The 20,133-nt window shown below is 39.2% G+C and overlaps 1 protein-coding gene across 5 annotated transcripts in view; it reads left to right on the top strand.

Moving 5' to 3' along the window:
- The window catches only part of drp2 (dystrophin related protein 2), a 241,583-nt gene that overhangs the window by 44,060 nt on the left and 177,390 nt on the right, over positions 1-20,133 (top strand). For all 5 annotated transcript variants that reach the window (XM_077532096.1, XM_077532093.1, XM_077532094.1 and 2 more), the window contains exon 2: positions 17,548-17,730. The gene's annotated coding sequence lies outside the window, so the exon portion shown is untranslated. The remainder of the gene's footprint in view (positions 1-17,547; positions 17,731-20,133) is intronic.

The raw sequence follows: 20,133 nt of genomic DNA, 5'->3' as shown, positions 1-20,133 counted from the left end.
TCATAAAAGATACACATAAACACTGTTTTTTGTCTACTTAATTTTCTAATGAATTGGTAATGTGGCCCAAATGCTTATAAAATGGGGTTTTGTTTTCACTCTCACATGCGCAAAAAATACACCGTGGCATTATGGGAAGGTATGCTAACTTTGTAGCATGTAGCCTACATGTACGTTCGAACATATTTGCGAGTATGTTCAAACATATTTGTACGTTCAAAGATATTTGCGAGTATGTTCAAACATATTTGTACGTTCAAAGATATTTGCGAGTATGTTCAAACATATTTGTATGTTCAAACATATTTGCAAGTATGTTCGAACGTATTTGCGACTATGTTTGAACATATTTGCAAGTATGTTTGAACATATTTGCGACTATGTTTGAACATATTTGCAAGTATGTTTGAACATATTTGCAAGTATGTTCGAATATACTCGCCAGCCAAAAATGTTTACTCCACATTGGCAGCTCTACGCTTCCATAATTAGGAGTTAAACTGACAGAAATCACTTCTGGATTGCCCCACCACAAAACGGAACATTTAGGGGTACAGATTATTCAGCCGTCCTTGGGAAAAAAACAACAACAACATTTCCCCTGGATTCCCAAATTTTGAGAGCCCCTGCCTCAGAGGGAAGAAGTGCGAAAGAAGTGACACCCTCAAAGTGGGTCACTACACAGACCGACTCGCCGCCTTCACATGCGGCTGAGAACACGACAAGAGGGCGCAACGGTTTTCGCCTGAACTTTGACTCCTTTCACGTTCCACGCGAGAGGGCATGAAGCGTGCGTGCACTCAGAGGCTCACGCCACGGCAGCTCTCTCCAGAGTGTCGACGTTATCTTCTCCGGTAATGAAGCTTGTCTTGTGGAAGCAGGATGCAGCTGGGCTGGGGGCCGGGGGTTGCTCACAGTAGCTCATTGCCCCGCTTTCAAATAGATTTCTTTCCCCTGCCGCACTTTCGCAAGCGCGAGAGCCGATGAATAATTCGGATGGCGCCGTGCGCGATTGCACCCTGTAATGCTCACTAAATAAAAGCATTCATTCTGTCTGTTAGCACATTAGCGCTTGCCCCCCCCCCCCCCCCCCCCCCCCCACACACACACACACACACACACACAAGCAATTAAATAACAGTTGCAATGTGCTAGTTCATGTCTGTTTAGAAGTTGTGGGAGCTCAATGGTTTTTTTATTTTTATTTTACCTCAGCCAATAATAGTATAGTTTTATTTGTTTGTTGATTTGTTTGTATGTAACTTCCTGGCTACAGTTTTTATAGTGTTATCTTGAAGTTGTAATTGTCATTAAAATAACACAAGATCTTCTTCAACTTGCCAAGGAACTTTGTTGATATAAGTTGCGAAGCTTCATTTACTGATTTGCTGCCATCCTGTGGCCTCTCATTATCAAGTAACTTTGTTGAAGTGAGTTGAGGAGCTTCGTGCAGGCTTTGTCGCCATTTTGTGACGTCCTTGGTGTCAAATATTGAAGTCGAGGAGCTCAGTGTAGTGCTTTGCTGCCATTTTGTGGCATGGAACTTTGTTGAAGTGAAACGAGAAGCTTCAGGTAGGACCTTTTGGCGCCATCTTGTGTCATCTTGGTGCCAAGGAACTATGTTGAAGTGAATTGAGGAGCATGCAGGCTTTGCCGCCATTTTGTGACATCCTTGGTGCCAAAATTTGTAGTTGAGGAGCTTAATATAGTGATTTGCTGCCATTTTGTGGCACAAAACTTTGTTCAAGTGAAACGAGGAGCTTCAGGTAGGACCTTTTGGCGCCATCTTGTGTCATCTTGGTGCCAAGGAACTATGCTGAAGTGAGTTGAGGAGCTTCATGCAGGCTTTGCCACCATTTTGTGACATCCTTGGTGTTGAAATTTGAAGCTGAGGAGCTCAATATAGTGCTTTGCTGCCATTTTGTGGCACAAAACTTTGTTGAAGTGAAATGAGGAGCTTCAGGTAGGACCTTTTGGCGCCATCTTGTGTCATCCTGGTGCCAAGGAACGATGTTGAAGTGAATTGTGGAGCTTCGTGCAGGCTTTGTCGCCATTTTGTGACGTCCTTGGTGTCAAATATTGAAGTCGAGGAGCTCAATGTAGTGCTGTGCTGCCATTTTGTGGCATGGAACTTTGATGAAGTGAAATGAGTAGCTTCATGTAGGGCTTTGGCGCCATCTTGTAGCATTTATAGACACTTCAACTGTAAACCTTTTAAAGGCGATCAAGACAAGCTCCTGAAAACAAATGTTTGGATGACTGTAAGAATAAAATTAAGAGCCATAACAGAACGAGCAATTACTAAAATGTTTTCAGCCTGGTGGTAGCTTAATATCAAAACTGTTTTCAGCGCCCAGAATGTGAGCGCTGAGTGCCTGCACTGCCACCGACCAAAACACAACAAGCTACTACTACATTCAACACACACGCTTGTATAATCTCAGCACCACGCACGCACTCACGCACGCACTCCATGTCAGATAACATCTTCCTCTACGCCGGAGCTGTGATTGTGCATATTTTTTATTTTTTTTTCGGGGAGATCACGTCAAACTTTCAACCAGACTCATCCATGCAGTTCGCCGGGAAAAACTATTTGCTGGCGCTGCCGCTTTAATCATCGTGAGGCTTGTAATTCTGATTCACATCGCAGCCCTCTCGTGATAAAGAGCGCAGCAATCCATCAGTGCCTCGGGGCTGACTTCCTGTCGCAACCTAAACTCGTCTGGACTTGACCAGGCTTCAGTTGAGAAATTTTTCGAGGACCCACTCATAATCGCAAATAGGAGTGTGACGATATATCGATATCGCGATAAATCGTGATACTTTGTCTCCCGATAGATTATCAATACACCGACGCAAGTATTGCGATATTTGTAGTTAATATACAGCCACTATAACAGCTCCATTGTTGATTACTTATTGAGCAATTACTTGGCGGGCCACTAGGGGGAGTGCCTCATAAGAGTGGTGAGGAAATGTACGGAAGTCTTCAGGTGAAGAAGACTGATGAGCGAACTTTTACTTGTGGAAGACATTTATCTGTCCAGCAACTGACTCAGTTTGCATATGTTTCTATGAAAAATGTGTATTATATCTTCAGTTTTAACATTTTAAAACATATTTTGTTTCGACTTTTTGAAGCACACAATTTCTGAGGAATATTAATTTAATTGGATTTAATATTTAAGTAATTTTATTTATTTGTTTTTTTTGTTTTTGTTTGTTTATTTGTTTTTTTATGTATTTGTTTGTTTATCGTGTTTCATTGATGATAAAAAATGAAATTATTTTCTCGTTCAAAAAACATCAGTTTATGTCTTGAGTAGTTTTATCGTAAATTATCGTGGATTTATTACCTGACCAAGATATTGATAATGGCGGTATCGTGACATAATCGCTATCGTGAGCCTAGTATCGCATATCGTATTGTGAGGTACCTAGAGGCACCCCTAATTGTAAACCCAATTAAACATAACTACCATGTGTATTAGCATTCATACTAGTGGTGTGCAAATTTTGTTTTTGATCTGATATCAAGTTACTACAGGGCCAGTCTCGCTGATACCGATATCGATACTTTGGAAAATTATGGTATAGATTTATTTATTTTTTTAAATTAAGGTAGCTCTATCATCGAATTGCTTAATCACAACAAATTTTTGACTTTTAAGTGTTTTTGTGTTGTTTCCTTTTTAAACAAAGGACGAAATTAGGACAAAGTTTGTTGATGAATAGAAAATACTTTATCAATGTATTTTTTTTTTATTTTTTTTTTTTTTATCATATACTGTTAAGAAAGTATAAAAATAACCAAAAATTTTGCCTTCATTGCACTTCTTTTCTGGAATTTTTTTCCCAACTTAATTGTCTTTTTACGAATCCATTTTGAGACGTTTCCAGCCAAAAAACAAACAAACAATAATTTGTGTCCATTTTCAACCGTAAACGTCTATCAATGCGGTCCAAACGGTGCAATTGAGGCAGGTAGTGTTTGTAGGTTGATTGTGTTGTTTTTCCAGAGCTTTCAACGTGTGCGCTGATTGTGAAGGTCTGCTTCTTGGAAAGATTGACAGGTTTGCAACAGAGAAGATTGATGGAAGCTTAAGCCGTGGAAGGCTTTTTACACTTGACTGCTCCTGGGTCAGGAGGTCCTTGGGAGAGGTCCCGGCAGTGGGGGAGCTCTTATTTCTTTAGATTTTTTTTTTGGCCACTAATCACAAATTGACACCACATGATTGTTTATCACTTTGTTTTTTGAACACATTTTCATGATTTCTTCGGGTCATTGTCCATCTGCACTGTGAAGCGCTGTCCGATGACTTCTGAGTATGATGAGAAAATACTGCCTGAAACACTTCAGAATTCATCAACAGTCACATCATCAATAAATAGAAGGGAGCTATTTCCTTTGGCAGCCATACTTGCCCACCGGGCTATGGAACAGCTGTGCAGCCAATTAGCCCATTACTTTTTTTGTCCCTGTGCGACCAAATGGTCGGCACATATACAAACTCTTGTAATTGATTAACGTTCACCTGATTTGGCTGCAAATGCCATCAAATTAAAGCGGAAATTCTGCCGTGTTTTTATTTCAAATCCATTGTGTCGGTGCTTAGAGACAAAAAGATGAGAATTGTGTCCATGTCCCAATATTTTAGTCAATCAAAGAGTCTATATTATCCCTTGTTAGGTTTGGCCCACTGGTGGATGGGTTGGAAGGCTTGTAATGAGTAGTATTCCCCCAGCATAGGACAAATTGGGTGAATGTCGTCACTGACGTTGAAGTTATGTCTGTACAGGTATGTAGTGAAATGTCTTAATTTACACGGGTCCACTACGTTTTTTTGTTTTTTTTTAGTCCTCCAATTTAATTTTTGGAGTTACGACCGCATTTTAACTCATTCACTCCCAGCCATTTTGACTGAAGCAACCCCCTTTGCTGCCAGCTGTTTTACTGGATTTTGACTGATTTTGCAAGGCCCACAGAATATTGTGTTCTATTGCTATAAAAACATGGAACCTACCAAAAGAAAGATTAAAGTCTCTTCTTTCATCAGGAAAAAGTATATTTCTATCTGTGTCCGTTTTGCAGCAATTAGCAGGGAATATAACTAAGTTTCATCATTCAAATCTGTTTTAAACTGTGGAGAAAACAGCTTGTTTGCAACATGGCCCTGGTTGATCTTATACTCAGCTGCCACCTGCTGGCCGTTTTTGTAATAACTACCATAGTTTCAACTGTTCTCCGCAGAGGCTGCATCAATGCCTTTTGTTTGCTCTAGCATAAAAACAAAACATTAAAAAATGTATAAATACGTCTTTGGGACACTGGTAGTATTTAAAATAGAACATATTTATACGTTTTTGGGGAGCAAATGAGTTAATATGCACATTTTCTTTTCTCCGGAAGCTGGTTTCACTTAGAAGTGCAGCCATACCTCACAGAACCAAACTTTGGCTGAATTGTACATTATAAGGAAAATAATTAATTCACATTAAATTACAAATTTGAGGATTGCCACAGTAACTGAGAGAAAAACCCAATAATCGTAAGCAGGTTTAATTAATTAACCACACGTGGTCTAAAAATGTTTTAATTTTACTGTATTTCAGTGATTATTTCCATGCAAACACTTTTACAAGAGAGCAAAAAGGCCATCACAATTTATTCTGTTGACAACGGCCAGCAGTTATCTTCCAATTATTTATTTTTTTAACCAGTTGGATGAAAGTTTCAGCGCTTTATGAGGTGTCATCTGGCCGTCACTACCTATTCAATCTGTTTATACAGTGGAAAAAAAATAATTACAGTCAGTCACATTTTACTATCACCACAATATGAATTTTAGATAGTTGTAACCAGTTAAATCACATTTCATGACCAGCTAATTAAAACACCCGTATACCATGCTACAGCATGGAAAACTATGAGCAACTTAAAGTCTTTGGTTTAGTCCATGACTGGTTTGCCATTTGGACCAAGAAACTCCACCTCAACCTGCTACAAAGAAAGCCGGACGTCTGGTAACCCCTTTTGATATGAATTAACTTTGACTACTACTATGGATGACATCCATCCATCCATCCATACATCCATCTTCTTAGCCGCTTGCTCCTCACAAGGGTCATGGGGGCGCTGGAGCCTATCCCAGCTGGCTTTGGGCAGTAGGCGGGGTACACCTTGAACTGGTTGTCACACCATCGCAACGGGTGACATTACAAATAGGAAAGTTATGCTAGCATATATGATAAAGATACAAATTAGCGCTACCCAGTACCACTGATCGGAATATATGACTGGATAGCCGGATAGCCCATACACGTGCAAGCCGTTGAAGCGACAGGGCGGCCATCTTCCTTGTAGTCAGTCCGTGAAGTCGGGGTCCTTTTTTTTCCGACATTGCAAGTGGAATTTCTGAGTTCCCGTACACACTTCCTGGTTTGAACTTGGAAAAGTCCGACTTCCGACCATGCCTGAATGCAGCATTAGATCACAATATTAGATTTGTCATAGATATCTTCTGTTGAATTATAGTTATAATTCTTCAACAAAAATACGTTTCCTTTGTAAACATCATTAAGTATATAATTTATACCGGCAAGTTGTAAATATTTATATTTAAGGCAAGTTGTAAACTGTCTGAAGTCCTCTTGTTTATGTTTAACAAATTTAAAACATAAGTCAAAAACATAAGTGCTGTTTCTACTAAGTACTGTCTCAAATGTTCTCCAATTTGCTACTGTAAATGTATAGCATGGTTGACATTTTACTGTAGTTTTATAAACAATTGGAGGCTTCCCGTCTTGCTTTTCTACAACCAAGAATTTCTCGATACACTGAGAACTTGTAAGATGTTAAAAGCACAGTGGGCTGCTGGACATTGTGTGCTCAGCAGATTGGTCCAGTTCTTTGCACAAACCAGACGGGGGAAATGTGCTGATTGATCTGACAACTTTGTTTAAGCCAAAGGCAGAAAAGACAAACTGCACCATTAGGCGTCCCTAAGTATTGTGTCTCTTTTTATATACACTTTGTATTAAATTTATTTGCGGTGTGTGTGAATGTGTGTGTCTGTGCTCTTTTTAATTGTCCCCTCAGAGTATAGCAACAGTTATTGAGTTGAAAAAAACAATACACTGTCTCCACAGGATGAAAAATGGCCCAGATCCACTGGCGTGAGACATGCTCATCAGAACACAATGAACAGCAAATATCATGAAGAGAAATTAAAACACAGCCGTCGCACGCTAAATGTCACCTCATTAGCTTACTTGTACTTTTTTTTCTTCTTTCCAACAGCAAAGGAATACGGAGCCCCTAAAGTGACATGGGAGAAAAAAAAAATAATTAAATGTTTCTCGTCTGGACGAGAAAGTTTCTTGTCCGGACGAGAAACATTTAATTTTTTATTTTTTTCTCCCATGTCACTTTAGGGGCTCCGTAAAAGGAACAATGAGACAAATTCTTTTTTTTTGTTCTTTCCGTGGACTCTGAACATTTGGGTTTGGTAACAAAAGGTTGCACTGGCTGTGAATAATGTTAGTGCATTAGCTTTGATTGATTGTTCATCTTCACCCATCGACAGCTATCCATTTTTCATGTTGGCTACTACACCTCCAAGTGTAAATGACTGAGGGGCATATTCACTAAAGGTTTGTGTACCCTTTGCACGATGCTAACCGGTAAAAATTAGGGATGTAAAGATATCCAAATATCAATATACGATATCACGATATGAATTATTGAATAATTATCACGATATTGTGGGGAGGTTGGCGATATTTAAAAACGGTCACAATATTGTAAAAAAAATTGGCTCATACTAAAAAAACAACAACAAAAAAACACAATATTGTGCCTTTGTACATAACAGGAATACATATAAACGACCTTCAATCTCGGATAACACTTAATATTGAGGCACTTACTCGCTAATGCAAGCTCACATTGAGTTCCTCCACATATTGACTCGCTTCAAAGCATTTTACAATCCCCTTCATCTGACAATTAGTGTATTTTAAACGTAGAAGGGCCAAAACATACCTACTGAAAATCAACTGCACTAAAAGCCTAGCCACCAGAGGGTGCTATAATTGTACAAATGGAAATCAACCTGACTTTATTTTTTTAACAGATGTGTAGCTTTTAAATATCGTGAACATGACGACGATGACGATATTGTGGTAGTTTTAATATCACAATATCACGATATTGCCTGTATTGTTACATCCCTAGTAAAAATGGAGCTAATTCACTAAACATGCGCAGATGGGGAAATCTGTCACTAAGTGCGCTGCCAACCAGATAGTGCGCCGGTGTTATTTGTAAATATGGTAATTTGCATACATTTGATGCAAATTATGCCCACCCCCCAATGCAAATGAGACTCATTGATATACAGCAGAGAGAGAGAGAGAGAGAGAGAGAGAGAGAGAGAGAGAGAGAGAGAGAGAGTTCTTTAAAAGGCATTTTCGTTTTTATTTTATTTTGTTAACGATTTTTTTTTTTTTTTTTTTTTTTTTTTTAGTTTCAGTTTTGTTTATTTTTTTGTTAGTTTTAGTTAACTGAAATAACCTTGGTGACCAGTCGGTTCTGTCTCCCTCTTTTGGTCATTGTTTTCCATCTCTATCAATCGGGTCCTAACTGTATTCAAATTTGTTGCACTTTGTGCAATGACAAAGCTGTTCTGATTCTGTTTCTGTATTGGGTAATGTGTACTGGGACTGCTCCAACATACTTGTGACATGAGTTTGACTGACAGCCACCGTTCCACTTGCTCATTTGTCATTTGCACCCACTGGGGCCTAACGGGAATAGTTGGACCCAGACTGCACTCCTGCACCTTTCGCTCGCAATGTGAGACGTTCATCATCTGTCAGTTATTTGATCTTTGATTCCTCATTACTTATTTCTCCCTGAGCCCGTTTCCTTGCTCACACTCGTTCTCAATTATTCCTTTGTCATCTGGGAAAAAAAATGGCTCCTGCTGTGAGTTGAAATGAATGATTTTTAGCCACGATAATGGCTTATGTCAACATGACGATATCACACTACAGGATTTATTAGCTCGTAAATAAAGATCTTGTGAGATCCAAGCTAATTAATTGCTTGCTATGTTAATGTAGTAAGAAGTCCCCATAATTCAGCTCTTTGGATAGCTGAAGATTGATGATTACATATGCCTTGCTGTTGGAAGGTTCTGGATTTGAATGTCGGCCTCCCTTTTATGGAGTTTGCATGTGCCTCTTATCGCGCACTGAATGTAACAAAAGGCTGCCGGTTGAATGTCTGACCAAGATTTAAATTGTAGTTTGGGTTTGAAATGTCTCTTTTATCACACCAGTCCTGGAACCTTTCGGACACACATCTCTTATGTTGCTGCTCTCTGCAGTTTTTGAAATTTCACAATTATTTGCATATTGACGTTAATTTCTGATAGCCCGCCAAATGCTGATGTTTTTTGTTTTTTTGCCATTACGTATATGTTAACACCAAGGTTATTTTAGTTAACTAAAATTAACGAAAAAACTAAAACTAAAATTCAAAAAGGGTTTTAATAATTGTAATATTAGTTTTAGTTTAAAAAAAATATATGGGTCATTTGCTGAGTGTAAGATTAAAAATGAAATTTAAAAAAAGGACACTTTGTTCCAAGCTTATTTTAGTTAACTAAAGCTAACGAAAAAACAAAAATAAAAAAAATAAAATAAAAACAAAAATGCTTTTCAAAAAACGAAAACTACCAGAAACTACATTTTATGTTTACAAGACTAACCAAAACTAACTATAATTAAAGCAAAAATGTCCTTCGTTTTAGTCTTTAGTAATTAATTGAATGCATGAGCCTTCTGGGATGATTTTTAATGTGATTATAAGTACATTTATTTTGATATTAATCGAAGTGACATAATCTAGCAGAAGCTGATAGAAACGCACCTTCGGATGACGTCGCTCCCATGCTTTTTTTTAATTTATTTTTTTAAATATTGCGCAAAAAACCCCTAAAACTAATACTGTCATGACTACGGTCATGCAAAGGTTATGGTTACTGTCGTGACTAGGGTCATGTAGGGGTTATGTTTACTGTCATGCAAGGGACATGACCGTGAGGTCAAATGTCTGTTTTGAACTGATGTAACCAACCGGTCTTAAGCTATGTGATGTCAGAAGCTATGTGATGTCAGGAATCTTTAATCTCATTTTCTGGTCAACAGCCAATCAAATAATACTATGTCAGTCTTGTTACGCACATGTCTATCCACAGCCAATCAGATCGATTTGCTTTCTATATAAGCCTGTCTGAGGAGGGTGTGTTTTTGTCGGATTATTACCTCTGTTCCTCTGTGCAACTCTCGTTGTTTCTCGTCTAGTCAAGTTTGTTCCACGCCTCTCGATGTGAATAAATAGTTAAAATCGTATTTGTGTCTGTGTTATTGGGATCCAACCTCAGGCTTGGTTGAATATTTTGGTGTTTAAATAATAATATGCCGTTTTTATTTTCTCTTTTGTTTCATGTGTCAATTTTAAAGTTCATCAACATCAAATGGGAGTGGCAAATAAACAGCTCGAACCGAGTACCATTTGCCTCAAATTTGGAGAACTGTGCGACTGTGTGTGTTTTAGTTTTTTTTTTCAATATGGTCTGACTGCATCTGGAATGCATCCCTTGCGATAACCGTGTTTTGTTAATTGACTGCCGACCAGCTCAATGTCAGCTGTGATAGGTCGACTTGCAACCGTAATGAAGACAAGCACTACAGACGACGGATGGATGAGTTCCACTGTGGGACTAAATTGGAATCTCCGTTCATTCAATTCACAACATAGGTGACCTTGTTTTTGCGACTTAATGTTAATACAACAAAGACACTTTTAAAATTCTCCTCTGCTCTCAAGTTGCAACAACCTCTTGCACCTTCAATGCAAACATTCCTTAATTATCCGCGTTGTGTGGTCGGCCTTTTTCTCCTTCGTCGGTTCGTGCCACTTTCTGATGACCACCAAGCCAATTTTAATCTTTTCCATTTGGTTTGATTCAATTAAGCGGGCACGCCTTCCCCTCACTGTACGACGGCTCGCCATCCATCAGGCGCTATTTCATGCCGGCGGAACATTGCAGGGGAGTCTTTTCTGAATGAGTGCGCGCTCGCTCCGCTCCTGATGACAAAATGCTTCATTATCCGGCCGACGTGAACGTGACAGGGGAGGGTTAACGCCGCGGATGATGAATGGCGCCGTTGTGCGACAAGTGCGCTTGCTTGAGTCTGCTGTCCTATTTGAATTGACGAGTGACTCGGGCAGGCTTTGTGACTAAACTCTCGCAGCTTTTTCACCGCCGGTAAGGGAGGATGCTGGGAAAATTGCTCAGGGCAATGAGATGGCCTCATCCTCCTCCACCTTGGAGAAGAGATGTGCTTTGACAACTGTTCGTGTCGTCCGTGGAAACGCAGGCTGGCTGGTAAAAATTGTGTCGTGTTGCTTTAAGGAGGCAAAGTGGAAATTAGAAGGAAGGTATAGTTAACTATTGTATATAGTGTAGGTAAGATTTTCAGCAAATACAACATCTAACAAAAGCGAGTACACCCCTCATATGTTTGAAGTAGGGGTAAAACGATATCCAAACGTCACGATACGATATTATCACAATATGAAGCTCATGATATGATAATTATCCCGATATTGTGGGGAGATTGTCAATATAAAAAAAAAAAACCCCACAATATTGTGCTTTTGTACATAACAGCTATGTTATAATAATAATAATAATAATAATAATAATAAGAATAATAATTAATAATAATTATTATTATTATGTTACTATTAATATGTTATGTTGTTAATGCACACACACATTGAGTTCCTCCACATATTGACTTGCTTCACAGGCAGATTACGTTCCCCTTCATCTGACAATTAGTGTAGATTTTAAACAGAAGGGCCAAAACATCCCTAATGAAAATTAAATTGCGCTAAAAAAAATAACTAGCCGCCAGAGGGTGCTAGAACTGCACAAATGGAAATCAACCTGATTTTTTTTTTCTAACGGATGCATTGCATTTAAATATTATGAACATGACGACGATGATATTATAGCAGTTTTAATATCACAATATCACGATATTGCGCTTATGGTTACATCCCTACTCTGCAGATGTTTAATTTGATCTTTTTATTGCAGGACTCTTGTCCATGTAGTCCATTCATGCCTGGTCAGATTTTGATTCACTCTCCTTGATTTATTAACTAAAGTAACAATGTTAAACTGTTTCCAAATGTCTAAATTGGAGAGCTGTGAAACGATTACATTTTTAATCAGGTTAATCACGTTAGAATTTTGATTCATCGTGATTAATCACTAAATTAAAATGGCCTTTTTATCAACATTTTTTTGCCCGCCAATTTTGAAGATCACCTGTTATGTGTCAAATCTTCCGACATTTAATGTTATGAAGACATATTCAACATTTTTGATCCACTGCACACTTTCATGATCATCCTCTTATTTTTGTAATCAGTTAATTACTTGCATAATTTAAAATGAGAAAGAAAAACACAAACATTTATTAAATGCTTTACTTTAATACATGTAGTTAAGTTTATTGCTCAAACACAACCTATGCTACCATTTTTCGCTGTCAAGATATAGGATTATCTGCGGTCAAAATGAACAGTGTGATTAATCTGCGTTAATATGTGATTAGTGCGACCATTTTTTCGAGATCAATCAATGAGTTAACGCTTTAACTTCGACAGCACTAGTCTAAATACATGCTAATTTGTAGAGATAACAAAACTCAATGCAGCTCTGCTTATCTGATGGCAGGTGTGTGGCACCTGTTTGTGGTTGTGTTTTCCGGATGTCACTTAAAAAGTCTCTCAGGATCTTCCCCCAGCCTATCTGATCATGTGTGGGCGGGATTAGGAAATTGAGCTGACTTATGATGTCACAGTAGGGTGAAACACATTTTCAGAAATAGATAACTCAAAATGTATTTGGTTATTGTTACTCCAGAAACAGAACTATTTTTTTTTTTAAATAAAAGCCATAAAAAAAACTAGATTGCCAATGATATATTCCCTTGAATCTTTTTCCATGTGGCACCTTCCTAAAATAATAACCTAAGGCAATTTACTCTTTTTTTTTCTTTTTATTTTCCAGAAAATATAAAACATTGAACCAAATAAAGATTTTATTATATTTATTAAGAATTAGGATGGAGATGATTTCAGCAGATGAGGCCAGTATCCTGAGGCGATGTTTGATGCAAAAACACACACACACACACACACACACACACACACACACACACACACACACACACACACACAATAAATTAAATATAAATATATATATATATATATATATATATATATATATATATATATATATATATATATAAGGGCTTGGAATCTTTGACTGTCTTACGATTCGATGCGATTACGAGTTTTAGGTCTACTATTCAGAAACAATTTTAGATTCTCGATTCAAACGATTTTCGATTCAAAATTATTTGATTGACAAATGATTTCTGCTTCAATTTACAGATATGCACAACGTTGTCATGATCTACTCCAGTCTGCTTTTCAAGACAAAATGACAAATAGAAACATTAAAGTGTCTTTTTTTTGGGGGGGTTAGGGTTAGGGTTAGGGTTTTTTTGTTTGTTTTTTGTTTAAACATTTATTAATTTTGTATTGTAAGTGTCTTTTTCCACAAAAACAGCATGTGGGCTACAACTGCCTTTTTCCCTACTTCTTCATTTCTAATTTAAATAAAACCGATTTTTGGATATTAATATCGATTCGATTCAATTAATAAATGAGAATCTCGATCCTTTTAAGAATCGATTTTTTTTTGGCACACCCCTAATATATATATATATATATATATATATATATATATATATATGTATATATATATACATCACATCGCTTCTGACATCACATAGCATCTTACCAGTTGAAACTAGATGCTGGTTACATCAGTTCAAAACAGACACTTGACCTCACAGTCATGACCCAAACATAACCCTTGCATGGCCCTAGCATAACCCTTGCATGACCCGAGTCATGATAGTAAACATAACCCTTGCATGACCCTAGTCATGACAGTAAACATAACCCTTGCATGAACCTAATCACGACAGTAAGCATAACATAACCCTTGCATGACCCTAGTCATGACAGACTTTTTTCTACGAGTTGTATGAGCACAAGCAATACTTCTAGAGAAATGATTGAAATGTAATGATTAAAAATGCAGTTTGAAGATCCGTTTTGGGTCGAGACATTTGAGTGGCTGGATTATTCATGTGCATATTTTATGGTTAATCAAAAACCTTTTGCTTGTCTGAACGCTGTCTCTACTCTTTCTTTAAAAAAAAGAAACCACACATTTATGCCTCCCGCTGGGCGTCCCTAAATGGAAATCCATGAGAAGCATAGATTATCAGCTTACAACTAATAGCTGATTTGCGGTGAATATAGGAGGATGTTGTTTATTGAGCGCATGGCGTGAAGTAGCTGCATCTCAGCTGTCGGCCCGGCCCATGAAATGTGTCACTCACCGCGTCGCCTGCGAGCTGTCTCGTCGTGATTTTCGCTTGCGCACCCTGGGGGGGACATCACACATCAACTTAGCATATGGGCCCCATTAAAGCCATGAACTATCCTGTCATTCACTGCTGTGTAAACACACATCCACTCGCAAACGGTGGCAGCCACAATTGAATATTTCCTCTGAAATAAAACTATAATGTGAATTATGAATGCCACTTACTACTTGTGAAAATAGTTCAGCTCATTCTTTTCTCGACTTGGCGCTGGGCTGCCAGCTCGCTATTAAACTTTCATATCTGTTTTGAACTCAAAAAGGAGTGCTCTATATATTTTTTCTTCTGTCCACCTCAGACACGTCGAGCGGAAAAATGACTCCTCGAGAATGCAAGTCGACATGTTGCCAAAAACTCTCTGAATGTTAACTGCAAGCTCCAAGTCGGTGAGCATGTCAGTTGTTTATTCACATGGTGTAAAACCTGCTTCAAAGCATTCGACTGACCACAAAAATAAAGTAGTGCACTTTGGTAGCCAAGTAGAATCAAATGCATTCAAAGATGAGTTTTCATGCAGGACACGGGACGGCGCTGATTTACTGGCAGGACCACCTCCATAGATAACCTCATGCATATGGCGGCATTTGATGATTAAGACTCATGCATTATTCACCCAGTAATTAAGCAAAATGATTTAAAAAAGGTTTTAATGTTAACAGAAGTGGGCAAAAAAGCCCAGCCCCTTACTTAATGTGCATTTTTTATCACTTCACCCAAATGTAATGGCTTCTTCACTGGCTTGTGTCCCAGACTCAAACTCAGGTTGGAAAATGTTTCAAAGCAAAGAATCGAATGAGGATGCAAACATAAGTGAAGTCTCTAAATTGTTCTCCTTGTTGGAAACTGCCAACCAAATATTGATGAAACAATCAAAAATGATTTTTTATTTATTTATTTTTTTATTTTTTTTTACAAAGAAGTGTTTCCCTACCTTGATTTTGACGAACTTGGCACACCATCACACAAAAATGTCTCATACTTGGTTTCTGCTGATATGTGCTGAAATTTTGATGATCACAAACGTACTAAGTGTGAATTTTGGGCCTGTTTAGGCGGGTTGTACTTTCTGCCTTCTAGTGAAAGAGTATTTATCATGTTTTTTTTTCTGCCTTTCACTATAGAAATAGATGAACAAAGACATGTTATTTCCACTGTGATTGGCTGGCAACCAGTTCAGAGTGTACCCCGCCTACTGCCCTAAGCCAGCTGGGATAGGCTCCAGCAACCCCACGACCCAAGTTGTGAGGAGCAAGCCGTTAAGAAAATGGGTGATGGATGGATGTTATGTCCACTAAATTATCATTTTGATATCATATCAAGAGTTTGGAAATCACACATTTGTAGCCTGGTTTTTGAATGTTGTTCAAACATTTTGTATGCTGATGTCATCAAGGCAAGGAGAGAGTACAATGTATTAGGGCTGATCTGTGTGAAAAATGTTAATTGGAATGATGGTGGTTAATTGTCAAGTGTGAGCTTGTGCAATTGAATCCAAATAGGGCAGAGAAGGCATCCCTGAGGAACACCACAGTCACCACCAGGACTAACGTCAAGATGAAACGGACTTCTCAATGCAGCCAAAGAGTTAATACGTCTAAACTAGTGATGTAATACAGCCTATACTAAAATTAACTACCAGAAGTATGTACTGTGTATGTCAGTTGAGCTATTTAATGTATGCCAAAAAAATGGAGACACTACTGTGGAGCCTTTTCTGCCAGTGGCTGGCCTAATCTATCTAAAATGTTTGCTTGTTATTACACTAGCTTAGCCGCATGTGACTCGACAGTCTTAACTGGATTCAACTCGTAAGTGTGCCAAGAATGCCTGTCGGAATAATCAGAAATATAAGTTATCATACATTTGCTGCAATGAAGAATTGCTTCTGCTTGCAATGAAAAATGCTTTGCACACTCACAGTCACATAGCCTAGTTAAATGTTATCTTAACAGAAGATGACTCAAGAAGCTCAAGAACCAGAACATCTAACGCAGCAGAATGGTTAGAGCCAGTCTGTTGAGTCTGCCTGTTTTCTGTTAAGAAATGATTGAAAACTTGACCACACAAATGTACTCAGCAACCTTCCACTCACATGCACACACACGTAGACACGCAAGTACACTGTGTTCCAACTGTGTTTTGCATTTACATTATTAGGGTTGGAACACCCATGTAACTAGGGACGTGGAAACCAAATAAAAAAAGAGGGTGAGGAGGGGATTTTTTTGTCAAAGAGTGCAGTAGTGAATTGTATCATTCAGTTCCTCTCCTCTCTCTTTGCGAGCCTTGAACAGTGTCTTCTCTCCTTTTTGTGTTGTGTTTTATAGATGTCAAATAGGTAAACCTGACAATGCCATAGATAAGAAAGGTCACATGTAGAAAGGTAACAACGATGGCCGAGCTCGAGTCACCTATCTAATTATGCGTACCAAAGAGGCCTAATTTCATCTCCCCAATGCTTCCATTTTTCATTCCATTTTACAGCAAATCTGGCTTTGTGCAATGTTGCACCACTTTGCGCTATTCTGGCATACTCGCATGCGCTAGAGGCTCTCGGAAAACTGCCTTTGCAGTCCTTCGGAGAGGAGCGAGGACTCTCATTGGCATTCTCCTCCCAACGTTGCTCCTCTTGCCAGGACCCGCTGCCCTTCCTGTACTTTCATTTTCCAGGTCACGGAGTGCTCTCCGCTGACAATAAATAGCCCGCAAAGCCAAGTTTTTAGCATGGCCGCCGTGCTCTGTCCATCCTGCTCAGCTAAACCTTTACTCTGATCTGCTTGTGGCGCCGTTTTTATTCACCCTTGCGGCGGCATTGTGGACTCCAAAAGACAGCTGTTAAATATGCCTTTTTCCCACTACCTATTTATCAGATCTATCGGTCCTCCGGTGTCTTCTCTGACTCCCTTTCCCCCCTTTTTCCCACCCACGTAGGTGTTGCCCACTAAACCTGAGAGGATATTTCTCCAGTCGCCACCGCCGCCGCTGTCACCATTACTCCGCATCCAGGCCTCCCGCGTCCCTCCTCCCCCTCGCGCAGCGCAGCCACAGAAGCGTTGGCTGGATTCCAGGGAGGCTCCGACCCTGCAGCCACTTCAGTCACGTCTTCACCGCTGGGTAACTATCAAAACACGGGCCGCTCCGCGCTCTTCGGGCCTCGTTTTTGGGTGCTAATCCGGGGGCTGCGCGGGTCGGCCCGCGATCTATTTGCCATGTAAAGGAGACATTTTCTCCAGCCGAGCATGCACGCAACACACTCAGACAAACAAACAGAGATGCCAGAAGGCGTGCAGGGAGTCTAGTCTTTTATTTATTTATTTATTTATTTTATCAAAGCGGTTTTGTTTTCTAAGCACATTGTCTGGAGCTCCACTCTGGCTCCAGGTGCCATCTACTCATCTGTGTCAAAGTCGGCGTTTCGGTTCTCAGTGAGGCGAAGAAAGAGAAGGGTCGAGTATGAAATGTTTTCCCCGAGCAACAGGGAGGAATAACATTGTGACCTCATGTTGATATGGCTGACATCACATCAGACATCCTTGTAATATGGAGACAGTGACAAATGCATCTACTACTGCAGTAATTTTCAACTACTTTGCCAAATATGTCCTATCTATGTCATCTTTTTTATAATGACACTCAAAAAAATTAAGTGCTAATGCACAAAATGGCAGAGGGTCCAGTTATGTATGTATGTATTTATCTGTCATCACATAACCACTGAGCATGCTCAGATTTCACACTAAGTACATTTGTGAGGAAATTGAGATGAGATTATCACAATTTATACACAATACTTTTTGTGACATTTTTGTTTGACACACCAAGCTCCATTCGATGAGTATCGTCGGCCCGGTGTCTCCCGCGTTGTCGGCACGAGTCAGCAGTCATCAGGTTGTCGCTGGGCAGTTTTTGGTTGATGTTGAAATGACCACTCTGATTGGCTGTTGGCTAGCAAATCAGTGCACGAGAAGACAAACTTTACAAATGGAGTACATACTCATTAGTCAGGTTTCCATCCAAATGTTTTGCAATTTTGAAGCAGATTTTGTGAAAATGCGTTAAAACGGACATGCGCTTATGCCCGTTTCCCCATCCGTTCTTCTTCTTCTTCTTTCGAATACGTGCCTCAAGATGACGTTGTAGTGAGGGGTACAGAATTCACCCACGGAACGTTGGACGATGGGGCGTTCCGGGTGGGAATGTTGGTTTTGATGGACTGAACGGAAGTATTTAGCCTGGTTGGCTTCCCTCACGCATGTTAGTAAAGTGTGTCATTGCATTGAGAGCTAGTGTCGATCAAGCAATCTAAAATTGCATTAATGTTTTTTTCTTTAATTAATTATAAAACCATATCTTACTTTATCATCCACCATTTTTTGTGACTACAAATGTACATGTTTGTGTTACATATACGTACTGAAATTGCATCTTAATGGGCAGCTGTCAGCCTTACATGTCTTTAGTTCCTGATCGTAAAATGAGTAATGAGTTGTGAGTACCAATATCTTAAAATATGGTAGCTGCTCTTTTGAGAACTCTAGCCTGTTTTTTATACGTCAAATACACTACAGACACATTTTTAAATTGTAGGATAGTATGCTATTTCTAATTAAAAATACTGTACATAATTGACATTTGAGTATCCGCTTAAAATGAAATCCAAGTCATAACTTCACAGGAAATGTTTTAAAGGGATTACACCACAGTATTTTAACAGTTAACTATAGGCATATAATGATTACATTTTACCTTTGTCACCATGGCGATGTATTTTTTTTTTAAATGAAATATTAGGTGTTTTACTGGTTAGTTTTTTAAGTAAAACACCCGGTTCAGTAAAACCCCGCCTCTCTCCGTGTGATTGCCGTGCCCCCGGCTAGTCGACTGCAGTCTGTTGTTGGAGCACTTCTCTGAATGCAAGCCACCAATTCTTCAATAAACATTTGAAACAAAACTGCTCATTGCCATAAGAAATCGTGGAGGAGGAGGGGAGGATAGGAAAGAAGAAGGAGCGGGGGGAAAAAAACCTGAGGTGGTCTCGTAGCGGGGACTTGCTGCTTACAGAGCAAGCACACTAACCACTATACTATTCATTCAATTAGGTTCAATAGAGCAAACGTTTTACTCGTAGTGTACACAAGTGTCAGCCAGAACTGGGGGATTTCAAGATAGTCAATTATCATTGCACTTTGGCATTGCAAATGTGAAGGATAGTTGATTGCTATGAATTCATTTGAGCAGAATGTTTACTGATACATTCTACGTTTGTCACTATCCCATGGATGTCTCAGAAAAAGTGGGCGTGCGTTTAGTATGGAGAGGCGTTGCGGTGGTGGGTCCGCACCTTACGATGTCATAAAGTGCCAACAGCTCGTTTTCTCAGGTTGGTAGGGGATGGTGCTTGGAGGGCAGAATGACCTAGAATTTCTCGGAGAGGGGCGAATAGAGGAAAACACCACTTTGGTCATGTCTTTGGTGAGGAATTAGCATTTTGAGACTGCTAAAAGCTCCAAAAAGTTG

The sequence above is a fragment of the Festucalex cinctus genome, chromosome 9 (assembly GCF_051991245.1).
Source record: "Festucalex cinctus isolate MCC-2025b chromosome 9, RoL_Fcin_1.0, whole genome shotgun sequence".
Lineage (NCBI taxonomy): Eukaryota > Metazoa > Chordata > Actinopteri > Syngnathiformes > Syngnathidae > Festucalex > Festucalex cinctus.
The sequence above is the reverse complement of the archived record's forward strand: the minus strand, read 5'-3'. Positions and strand labels throughout refer to the sequence as shown.